Source organism: Lycium ferocissimum, unplaced genomic scaffold (assembly GCF_029784015.1).
Source record: "Lycium ferocissimum isolate CSIRO_LF1 unplaced genomic scaffold, AGI_CSIRO_Lferr_CH_V1 ctg17085, whole genome shotgun sequence".
Classification (NCBI taxonomy): Eukaryota; Viridiplantae; Streptophyta; class Magnoliopsida; order Solanales; family Solanaceae; genus Lycium; species Lycium ferocissimum.
Window position 1 is genome coordinate 1 of NW_026717001.1, and position 10322 is coordinate 10322.

The following is a 10322-nucleotide window of genomic DNA, read 5'->3' on the forward strand; positions in this document are numbered from 1 at the left end:
GAAAAGAACAAAGGCCCAAATGTTAAGATACAAACTCAAAAAGTTTGAGTACAAATAAAAGGGGAAAGATAAAAAGGGGGGGTGAATTCGGAGACATCAACAAAGAAATGCAAACAAGGGGAAGTCTAAATACATATGGAGAAGGCAAGGATAATACGGAGCGGTGGCGAGAAGAAGAATGCGGAGGAGAGAAGAAGGGGGGAAATCTAGTAAAGAAAAATTTTGGGAAAAGGTTCTCGATAAAGAGGAAAGAAAAGCAACTATGAAAAACAAAGTGAATTAAACGGATCCGGGAGATACTAAGTCGAAACGGGGAGACGAGTAGAGGACATGCTTTGGATTAGAAGCGAGGGAGGGTGATTCCTATCGAGAGGTTAATTCGTCTTCATCACTATGGGGATAATGAGGTCGCGGTGTTCCAAATATTCCGGGAACAAAAATATGAGAGGAGGCGGGAAGGAGTGGCGATCGAAGCGACCCGTGGTTCGTAGCAATTACGGATAGGAGAGAATGAAAATAAGAAAATACAAAGGGAGACAATTTGATGGGGGCACAAAAACCCCCGGAAGACCCGGAGATATTCGAAGAAGAAGTGATGGTTAATGTGTTGCGGATAAGGATGATTCAGAAATTTAACGAACACTATTAAAATATGTGAACACCGGGAAGAAACATACCATGGAAGTGGTGAGATAGTCGGTTTAGTAGAGAACCTTGGGAATTCCTAATATCCTAACCGGCCCGCAAAGGAAAAAGTAGATTGTGGGAAACATGCAGTTACGATTGGTTGGAGATCATCAAAAATCGAACCGGTAGAAGTATTGCTACCAATTGGAGAATCGACGAACAACACGAGAAAGAAAGGGAAGAAGGTAAGCGGCTAGTAATCAAAACAACAACCCCAAAAATCAAATGACACCCTTCGGGATATTGTTGCCGAAGGTGACGAGCGAAATACAACAATCATTGGAGAATCTCGACATATAGAAGAAGATAGAGGTATGAACGACGGATCACAAAATATTAAAAAAGTAGTTAGAGATGCGGATGTTTCACAAGGCTATAGCAAAAAGTGGAAAAAAAGGCCAAGCACACGAGAGATTCAACGACCAAAAGGTCTATCCCAAAAAGGAGCCGTCAAAAAAATGATGATTAAGGCTCTCTTTGGAATATTAGGTCCTTAATACTCAACAGGATATTCGAAACTAACATCAAAGACAATACAAATGCTTCAATTGCTTTAATGGAAACATTTACGAATTGTAGGCATCTTCAAAAATATAAAGAATTGGGTGTGGAGGCTGCTTTATCAAACACTAATGGAAAGATATGGGTATTTCTTGATTCGAGATGCGATGGGAGATAGTGTTAGATACGAACAACAACTTACTGCGAAGTTACAACTCAAGGCATGGGAAGACTCTTGGCTTCCTTTGTCATGCTAAATGTGATGGAAATGAGAAATTGGCTTTATGGGATAATATTTATCGGAAAAGCGGATAGCATGAACCTACCATGGATGGTTGGGGGACTTTAATGTTATTTTAGTTGATGAGGAAAAATTAGGTGGATTACACCCACGTTAGACGAATGTGAGGATTTTGCCTTTTTGCTAAACTCTTGTGGTTAACTAGATATGGGATTCAAAGGAAGCATGTTTACTTGGTGGAATGGAAGATCGGAGAAGATTGTATTTTCAAAATTTTGGACGGGACCCTAGTAAACAATTCTTTGAGGAGATGTTCCTAAATGAAATTGAGCTCGTTGAAACGGGATCGATCTTTGCTACTTATGTCTTATGGAGAAGAAGTTACCAATGTTATTAAACCTTTTAGATTTTTGAATTTAGGGGTTGTTTGAATCATTAAAAAGATCTAGTTTCCAACTCTTCGGGCCCGATTTGTGGGTACTCATTTTTGCGCCTTAGCAAAAATTGAAAAATTTGAAGAAGGCCGCATCGCGTGGAGTAAAGAACTTATGGGGATATTTTTAAACAACTTTCGATCGGGAAGAGGTGGTGAAGGTGAAAGAAGCATTATTTGAGGAAGAGCCAAGCATTGTCACGATTGTTCTTCGAGGCAAAATTGAATTGAAGATATACTTACGCTTTGAAAAGTATTGGAGAAAAAAGCGGGGTTACATGGTATACGAGAGGGAGATAGGAATACTAGCTTCTTTCACAATTATGTGAATGGAAGGAGGAAGTCTTTAGGGCGAAATTCAAGATGCGTGGCATTGGGATACAATGGAACAAATTTCTCAAGAGGCGGTAAATTTTTTTGGAATCAATTCACTCGGATGGAGATACTACGGCTCCGAGATTGAAGCATTTTCCCTACTATGGTAGATCATGAACAAAATATGGGCATGTGTACTTATCCAGGACAAGGATGAAGTTAAAGAAACAATTTTTGCATTAAGTGGAGAAAGTGTTAGTGGTCCGGATGGATTTTGGGATTTTTATCGGCCTTTGTTGGGATATTGTTGGAAATGATGTCCATGCAATATCCTAGATTTTTGATGGTGCTCTTCCCAGTCCTTAACTCACCTAATTTGGTCTTAATTCCAAAGAAATCTATTTTGTTCAACCCTTTTCTCGATTTAAGACCAATTAGTTTGTCTAATTTCATTAACAAAGTGATTTCTGGGGTGCTTCTGGGATATTGGAAAGGTTAATGCCAAGGTTGATTTCTCCTAATCAATCGGGATTTGTGAAAGGAAGGAGCATTTTTAGAACATTCTCTTCCTCGGAGATAGTTGAATTCGGACTTGAAGGAAAGCGCTAATGTGGTTATCAAATTGGGTAGGGCCCAAGGGCTTATGATAGAGTCTCTTGGAAGTATTTACTCATGTCTCGAAAGATGGGATTTGCGGAACATTTTAAAAACTTGATTGGAGGTGGTTGATAACAATTGGTATTCTATTCTTTGAATGGGCGGGCTACGGGTTTCTTTAAATCTCTAGAGGTGTTAAACGGGAGAACCTCTTTCGCACTCTTTCCTACGGAAGTGTTATCTAGGGCCTTGAACTCTCTTTTGATGACGTAGATTCATTGGATATGGGATCCCAAAGTGGACCTATCCTATGAATCTTTGCTATATGGATGCCCTATTATATTTGCTTGGGCCGATGATTAGTCTCCGAATTGGTTTTACAAGTGGGTGCATATAAAGCGGAACATCGGCGCTTATCAATGAGGGGAAAACTCTTATTTTAGCATAGCAAGATTGGGAATGAAATGTTACAAGAGTAGGTGATATAACAGGATTTGCAAAGGGACATTTTCCTTTTACTTATCGTGGGTGTCCTATTTCTTATGCTAGAAAGAAGAAGATATTTTATTCTGAGCTTATTAAGAAGGTGGGGTAAACTCCGTCGGGAAAGGTAATTTCTATCTTATGGAGGAAAGGCTATTTTAATTAAAAGGGGTTAAAAGCATGCCTATTCATCTTCATCGGTGGTGGCACCTCCTAAATGTGTCCTCAATGAAATTCATAAAATATTTGCTAAATATTTTTTGGGTAACACGAGGAAGGTAATGAGACCTGAAAGGTGGCAAGATGTTTGCTTCTGCAATGAGGAGGTTTGGGGTTTAATCTTTTTAGGTTTCTAAAGCCTTGTTTACAAAATTGTGGTGGAAATTTAGAACAAAGCACTATGTGGGCTACACATTGGAACAAGTATTGTAAAAAAACAAATTAAACGAAGGTGCAATGGAAGAGGGGATCCAAATATGGAAGAAAATGTTGGAAATGAGGAGGTTGTGGAACATGAAATGCGGTGGGAAACAGGGGGTACCTAATGTATAAGATGATGAGCGACCAATTGGGAGCATTACACTATGTTGTGCCTATTGAATATCCTATTAATGAAGAATTAGTGGATGTAGGATTTAATAGAGGTGGATGTTGGAAAGATCGGGTACGCGGGAATCTTTCCCAACGGCATAATGGAGCATATTATGAGATTCATAAGAGCGATTACAAAAGGGCATGGGACGGACCATGGTGGATGCCAACTAGTACGGAAAATTCACGTTAATAGTGCATGGCAACTTGTGAGACACGAGAACGGGAACAAGATGTTTATAGACGGATATGGATCAAGGGGGCCATTTAAAATCTCTTTTTCCTATGGAGATTGCGGAAATTTAAGCTTCTACGAGATGACAAGTTAATGAGAATCATATTCCTATTGTTTCTAGGTATTTTGGATATTCCTTAGGAAACTATGCGGCATTTATTTTGACGAATTTTTGCTACGGGGTGTGGAAGGTATTTAAGGATCTTTTTTGGAATTCACATAAATCGGTCAAAATTTATGGGTGCTCCGATTTGGTGGAAAATAAAATGTGCTAAGAAGTTCCACTTTTTTCTTCATGCGGGGCCGCAATGGTTACTTAGGAGTTATGGAAGAGGAGGAATACTATAAAACATAGAGGAAATGTTAGTTTTAGAAGGTTGATTCATGAGATTTAAAAAATCGTCTCTTGGCAAAGATAGATATCCGTGGTTTTAAAAATATCTCCTTTTATGGGGAGTTGATCGCTTTTTGGAGGAATACAAGCCCTTATTAATGACCAAACGCTGTTGGAAAATCCCCTGGAGAGGTGGTATAAGTCAATTCGATGAAGCATGGAGAGGAATCACTAGCTCTTATGGCTTTTATGTGAGAACTGGAATGGAATTTAGTTTATGCCCGTGTCAAGTATTGGGCATAATACTAAGGTGGTGGCGAAGCAAGAGGGTTTTTGAGGGGCTACTATATTGTATGGAGAATGAATTGCATCCTTTTATTATGGGTGATTCTATGATGATGAAGAATGTAATTGAAGGAAGATGGGAGGCCCCGTGGTGTATTATCACTTAGTTGACAGAATAAGGAGTTTGGTGGAGCATAATAATGTGATAATACCATGTCTTAGGAAGAATTCAATTTGATTTTTTAACTAACCTTGCTTTTGTTTTTGCAAGTACATCAAGATTTTATAATTTCTGAAATGTTAGTGCAGGGAGGAGATTGTTGAACCTTGACAAGCACCAAATTGCTAATCTTAGAATTAGGAATGCCAAAAACACTGCTTTTACTAATTATTAAGGTTAACTGTGTTAATTCAATATTGTTAAGACTTCTAATGGTGGTATTAGCCTATGGCTCGGTAGTTGAAGTAGTACAAAAGGGGGTTAAAATAGAAAAGTTTTTTCGTGGTTTACGAGGTATTATCAAGACGTGTAATTTTGGGGTAATTCTTGACCTTTAAAATTACGGTCTTCACATTTAGTTCTAAAGGTTGAGAACTACAAGCTATACGACAAAAGAATCAACGGGACCATATGCAACAACTTCACACATTTCCCGAGGTTGATATGAGCTACGGTTTCAACTATAGAGATACTCTCAAAATCACTGCTAGATACATGGAATGAGCTTCTATTCAACAACATCAGCACGGGATTAAGTAAGTTTTTGAAGGGATGGGTTGAAACTTTACCTCATAGATCAAGATCGAGTTTCCTCGGAGAATCAACTCCATAGCGATGGATTCACGGCACACGTGAGGCTTGAGGTGCAAGAGTGCCCGGAAGCGAGAAGCTCGTATCGGGCTATGGTGAAGTCCCAAATTTCCATTCCCTTTTCGGCCAGATCGGCGGATTGGAATAGGAGAAAACCCTTAGGCTTCAACTTTCCTAATTGTGTGATGTTTTTGTTCGCCTTTTTGTCGGCTTAGACCCCGTACTTTGTTTGTTTTGTCTTATTTTATATTTAATAAAATATCCCTCCACTAAGACTTAGTGGTTGCTTAAAAACAAAAAACAAAAAAAAAAACCTTTAAGAAAATACTATTTTTTATGCAAAAAATATGGTTTGACTAAATTACCCCTAATTAAATAGTATTGTTATTTGAAATAGCTTAAATTTATCTTTTGTTACGTTTTTTGTCCAAAAATGTCAAAAAATACCCTCAAATAGCTAAATAGCTCAAAATACCCTTCTTACTAACGTTATTTCAAACAAAAAAAACGGTTTAATTTTAGATTGGGCTAAAATTATCATTTATCTATGGGAGTAGGTTCATTTTGGTCCCTCAAATATAACCCCAAGCATATTTGATCCTTATTTATGGGAGTAGGTTCATTTTCATCTCTCAAATTTAACGTTAAGCATATTTAATCCCTTAATTATGCTAAAGTGGAGCACTTTTGGTTTCCCTAATAGAACATGTTTAAAAAGTAACGGTGTTAAACCCCGTGACTTACGTGACTCGTAAGAGGCTAAATTCATTGGACAAAATGCAAAGCGACATAATGGCATTTCTCTAAAAATGTAACTCACATATAAGATATTAGCAAAGCAACTCATAATAGTTGGATCATATGGTTGGTAACTAACTCTTAAATGATAATCTGGCAGCACACATAGAACCGTTCCACTTATTTTGGAAGCATGTTAATATAACCTTTTTGTTTGGTTAAATATTAAAAAAATCAAAATTCATTTTAACAACCGTTATAAATTATCTTAATTGGTGGAACCGCTCCAATTTTTTTCGGAAGCATGTGAATGCAAATTTCAATATATTGGATAAACTTTCTTTTTTAAAAAAAAATCAGCTTCTTCTTCTTCTTCTTCTTCTTCTTCTTCTTCTTCACCAATTGAAGCTTTCAACGAGAGGCTCGGGCTTTTTCCGGTGCGTGTTTCTTCGTATGAAGTTGGGGGAAAGGCGTGAGTGTAGTATTTTTGTCTAATGGATTTAGCCTCTTGCAAGTCACGTGAGTGTCGCATGGGTTTAGCACATTACTCCTTAAACGGGTTCGTTAGGGATACCAAAAGTGCTCCAATTTTACATATATAGTGAAGGGATTAAATATGCTAAGCGTTATATTTGAGGGGTCAAAATAAGCCTACTCCCATACATAAGGGATTAAATATGCTCAGGGTTATATTCAAGGGACCAAAATGAACCTACTCCCACGAATAAGAGATAATTTTAGCCGAAAACTCGTTAATTGTACCCTGAAACTATTCGAAATGGGGCAGGTCTCGAAATGATATCTACCAATAAGCCTACGATCCATTATAAAATGTGAGATCTCAACTTTGATAATAAGATACGTTAAAAGTCTTAAAATTATTATTTACTCTGACAATATATACTGCTTAAAACTCCTTCCTGAATCAACGGTCCTCGTTCTCCAACTTTTTGGACCTTAAAGCGACACTATAAAGAGAAGGGGAAAAAAATTAAGGTAGAGATCCTTCATTCGCTAATTACTCTTCAACAAGGCAATGCTTTCAACTACCCATCTAATGGAGTTGATCATAAGATATCCTGAGCTTTTTCTCATTTTGGTTCCAACTTTAGTACTAGTCGTACTAGTCTTCCACAAAAACACTAGGCGAAGAGTTTTCTTGGTAGATTTTGCATGCTATAAGCCCTGAAAAACCAGCAACTTCCCGGACTAATGTTTCTCGATAAAAGCCCCAAAAAGTCTATTTTATAACAAAGATTCACTAGAGTTCAGGACCGGATCTTGCAACGATCCGGCTTAGGTGACAAAACGTACACTTTTAAAGGATCGTTCGAAGACCCTCCGGTTTGAGCGGAACTTAAAGAAGAAGTGAAATGGGGGTTTGGAATAGATGAACTTTTTCAAAAAATTTAAAGTGGGGAATGAATTTTGGGTTATGTTGCTAAGTATACAATATTATGCCATCATTGTCAAGTGTAATAGTAAAAGTTACAACCTGAGAGATGATACCGAGCTATAATGTTACTGGAATGGGTTGCAGTGCTGGCCTTGTCGAAAATTGCTAAAGGGTTTTTGTAGTTCAACTATTTCAATTTAAATTTTCCCCTTTATCTCAATATTTTTCCCCAACTTTTCGTAGTAACTTGAATATTAACTTGGAAACATAGGATTAATAATTTTGTTCTTTTTCTCTTAAAATATTATGATTTTTTCGGACCATAAAAAATTTTGGGAGAACAAAATAAAAATTTTTAAAAAAGTGAAATTATTTTCAAATGTAAAAGTGTTGTTCTTTTCGAAAGAACAGAGTAATACAGAAAGTTTAGGGTACGAAAAATGAAATAAAGGAATATAATAGTCTAGATTACAGTCATAAAGTTAAATTCACGTCATAATTTATTGTTGCGGGTGCATGATAATTCCGTGCCCAGTAGTTACCAGTAAACCCGTCAACCGGCTTAACCGGAAACGAACGAACCGAACCGGTAAAATGTTCCCGGTTCGTTTAAACCGAAATTTTTTCCCTCCCCCCTTTTTTTTGAAAAAAACCGGGCCGGTTCCGGGTTTTAAAACCGGTTAAAAAAAAAAAAAAAAATTAAAAAAGCCGTTGGGGGCTGGGGAGTAAGGGGCCGGGAACGCCCAATTTAAAACCCCGTTCAAACGTCATTTTTTTACCCCCCCAACCCCCCCAAATTTTTTTTTAACCCTTTAAACCCCCCCTCATCCATATAAAAACCCAAATTTTTCTTTTAATTATTTTACCCTTTTTCTCTCAAATCTAATCTTAATTATGTTTTTTAATAATTATACTTTATTTTTCCTCAAATAAATATTCAAAGTCTTATTATAGTTTCAATTATTAATTTTGCAATTATAATATTGTTGGTGGAGTTGGTGATTTTGCAACAACCCAAAGTAGCTTTGGGGGATTTAATTCTACCCCCTTACTTTGTTTAATTTTTCCCGGAAATTTGGGACCTTCTTTCCCAACTCATTTTATTTTCGAATTTAATTCTAGAATTTTTTTTTCGAATTTAATTTAGCAATTTAATTTGTTTGTTTTATTTGTTTTGTTTTAAAATTTAAATTTTATTTAATAAGTCAAAGAGATTAAGACGTGGTCCCGGTAGTAGTAGTGGTATTGTTGGGGGTGGGCAATGAGGAAACTTTGTGGAAGAAACCCTAATTTAGGTATTGATGTTGGAGGAAATAATAAATTTTTAGGTCAAGGCGAACAACATTTCAATTTTTAATGAAGACTTAGATGATGATGATAAAACACCCCCCCGAAAATTATAGGAGATACTTCTGACAATCAAAAAAGAAAAACCCCCTAAACTGGAACAACCTAAAGTTTGGAAATTTAATAAGAATGGGGAAAACCCAAGGGCTACAGCCCCAATGGGACGATTTAGTTTTAAAAGGAACGGAAAGGATGGTGGAACGGGTACACTAAATGCTCTATGAGAACCAAACATATGGATGTTTGGGGAGAGCAAACGGGTTCAAATGGGGGGGGGATTAAAATGAAAAAGACCAACCCGGTAGAAATTTTAAGTATGACGAAAAAAGAGCGTGTAGAAATAGCTAAAATGGTAGCATGATTGTTTACCATTTTCCTTTCCATCGGGTTGGGGTTTGTTACTTACTTCAACGTTGTTATAATTCGTTATTTGGGGGTATTCCTAGAAGTACTTGTAGACCCGATGTTATAGATTTGTTTAAAAAATATAGATTTTATTTGCGCCATGTATTTAATTCTTTAAATTGTAATGTTTGTCTTCCCGGCGATTTGGGTCTTAGTTTTAAAAAGTTAGTTTTTTTTGCTATTACTTCATTGGGTTGATGACAACTAGGTTATGAAAAAAAAATTATAGTTTTTAAGATGAAGGAAAAGGCCCACGATGGAAAATTTTTTAGGGGATTCAATGTCTACTATTATGAATTATTTAACATTTATAGAAAAAACTTTGTATTCTTTAGATAATCTTTAATAATACAAAGGCGTTTGGGTCTTTTAAAGAGAGAATTAAACCCTCCGCAAAAAAATATTTTTCATGTGAGAGAGTTGTCACATTTTAAATTTAATTGTTAAAGATTTTTAATTTTTTGACGATTCTATTCAAAAATTTAAAGGGGGTCGATTGCTTTTTTTTGAATGTAATAGAAAGAATTAGAGATTTTAATAATTTTTTGGGGGAAAAAAACCTTAGACCAAAGAAAATTCAAGTAGAAATTGAGACTAGGTGGAACTCCCTTACTTTGCTCAAAGATATAGATGGTTTTAAAACAAGTTAAAAAATATAATCGATGTGATGATTGGTTAAATTATTCGCTTTGGGAAGATGTTAAAGAATGGTTGACCTTTTAAAAAATTTTTTATAATGAAACCTTGTTTTTTCAGACAATTCTACCCCACGGAAACCCGGGTTTTTGCCTCTTAGCGGAAATAGCAGAGTTTTAAAAGAGTATAAATATAAACCCGTTATCAAGGGCTATTTTTTAAATGATAATCAAAATTTTAAAAAGTATTTTTTTCCCCTCCCCAAATTTATTTATATTGGGTTCTCT

At 36.3% G+C, this 10322-nt stretch overlaps 1 pseudogene; it reads left to right on the plus strand.

Annotated features, from left to right (window-relative positions):
• Positions 1-7308: 7308 nt before the first annotated feature.
• LOC132042685 (3-ketoacyl-CoA synthase 1-like) lies at positions 7309-7816 on the plus strand (annotated as a pseudogene).
• The last annotated feature ends 2506 nt before the right edge of the window (positions 7817-10322 follow it).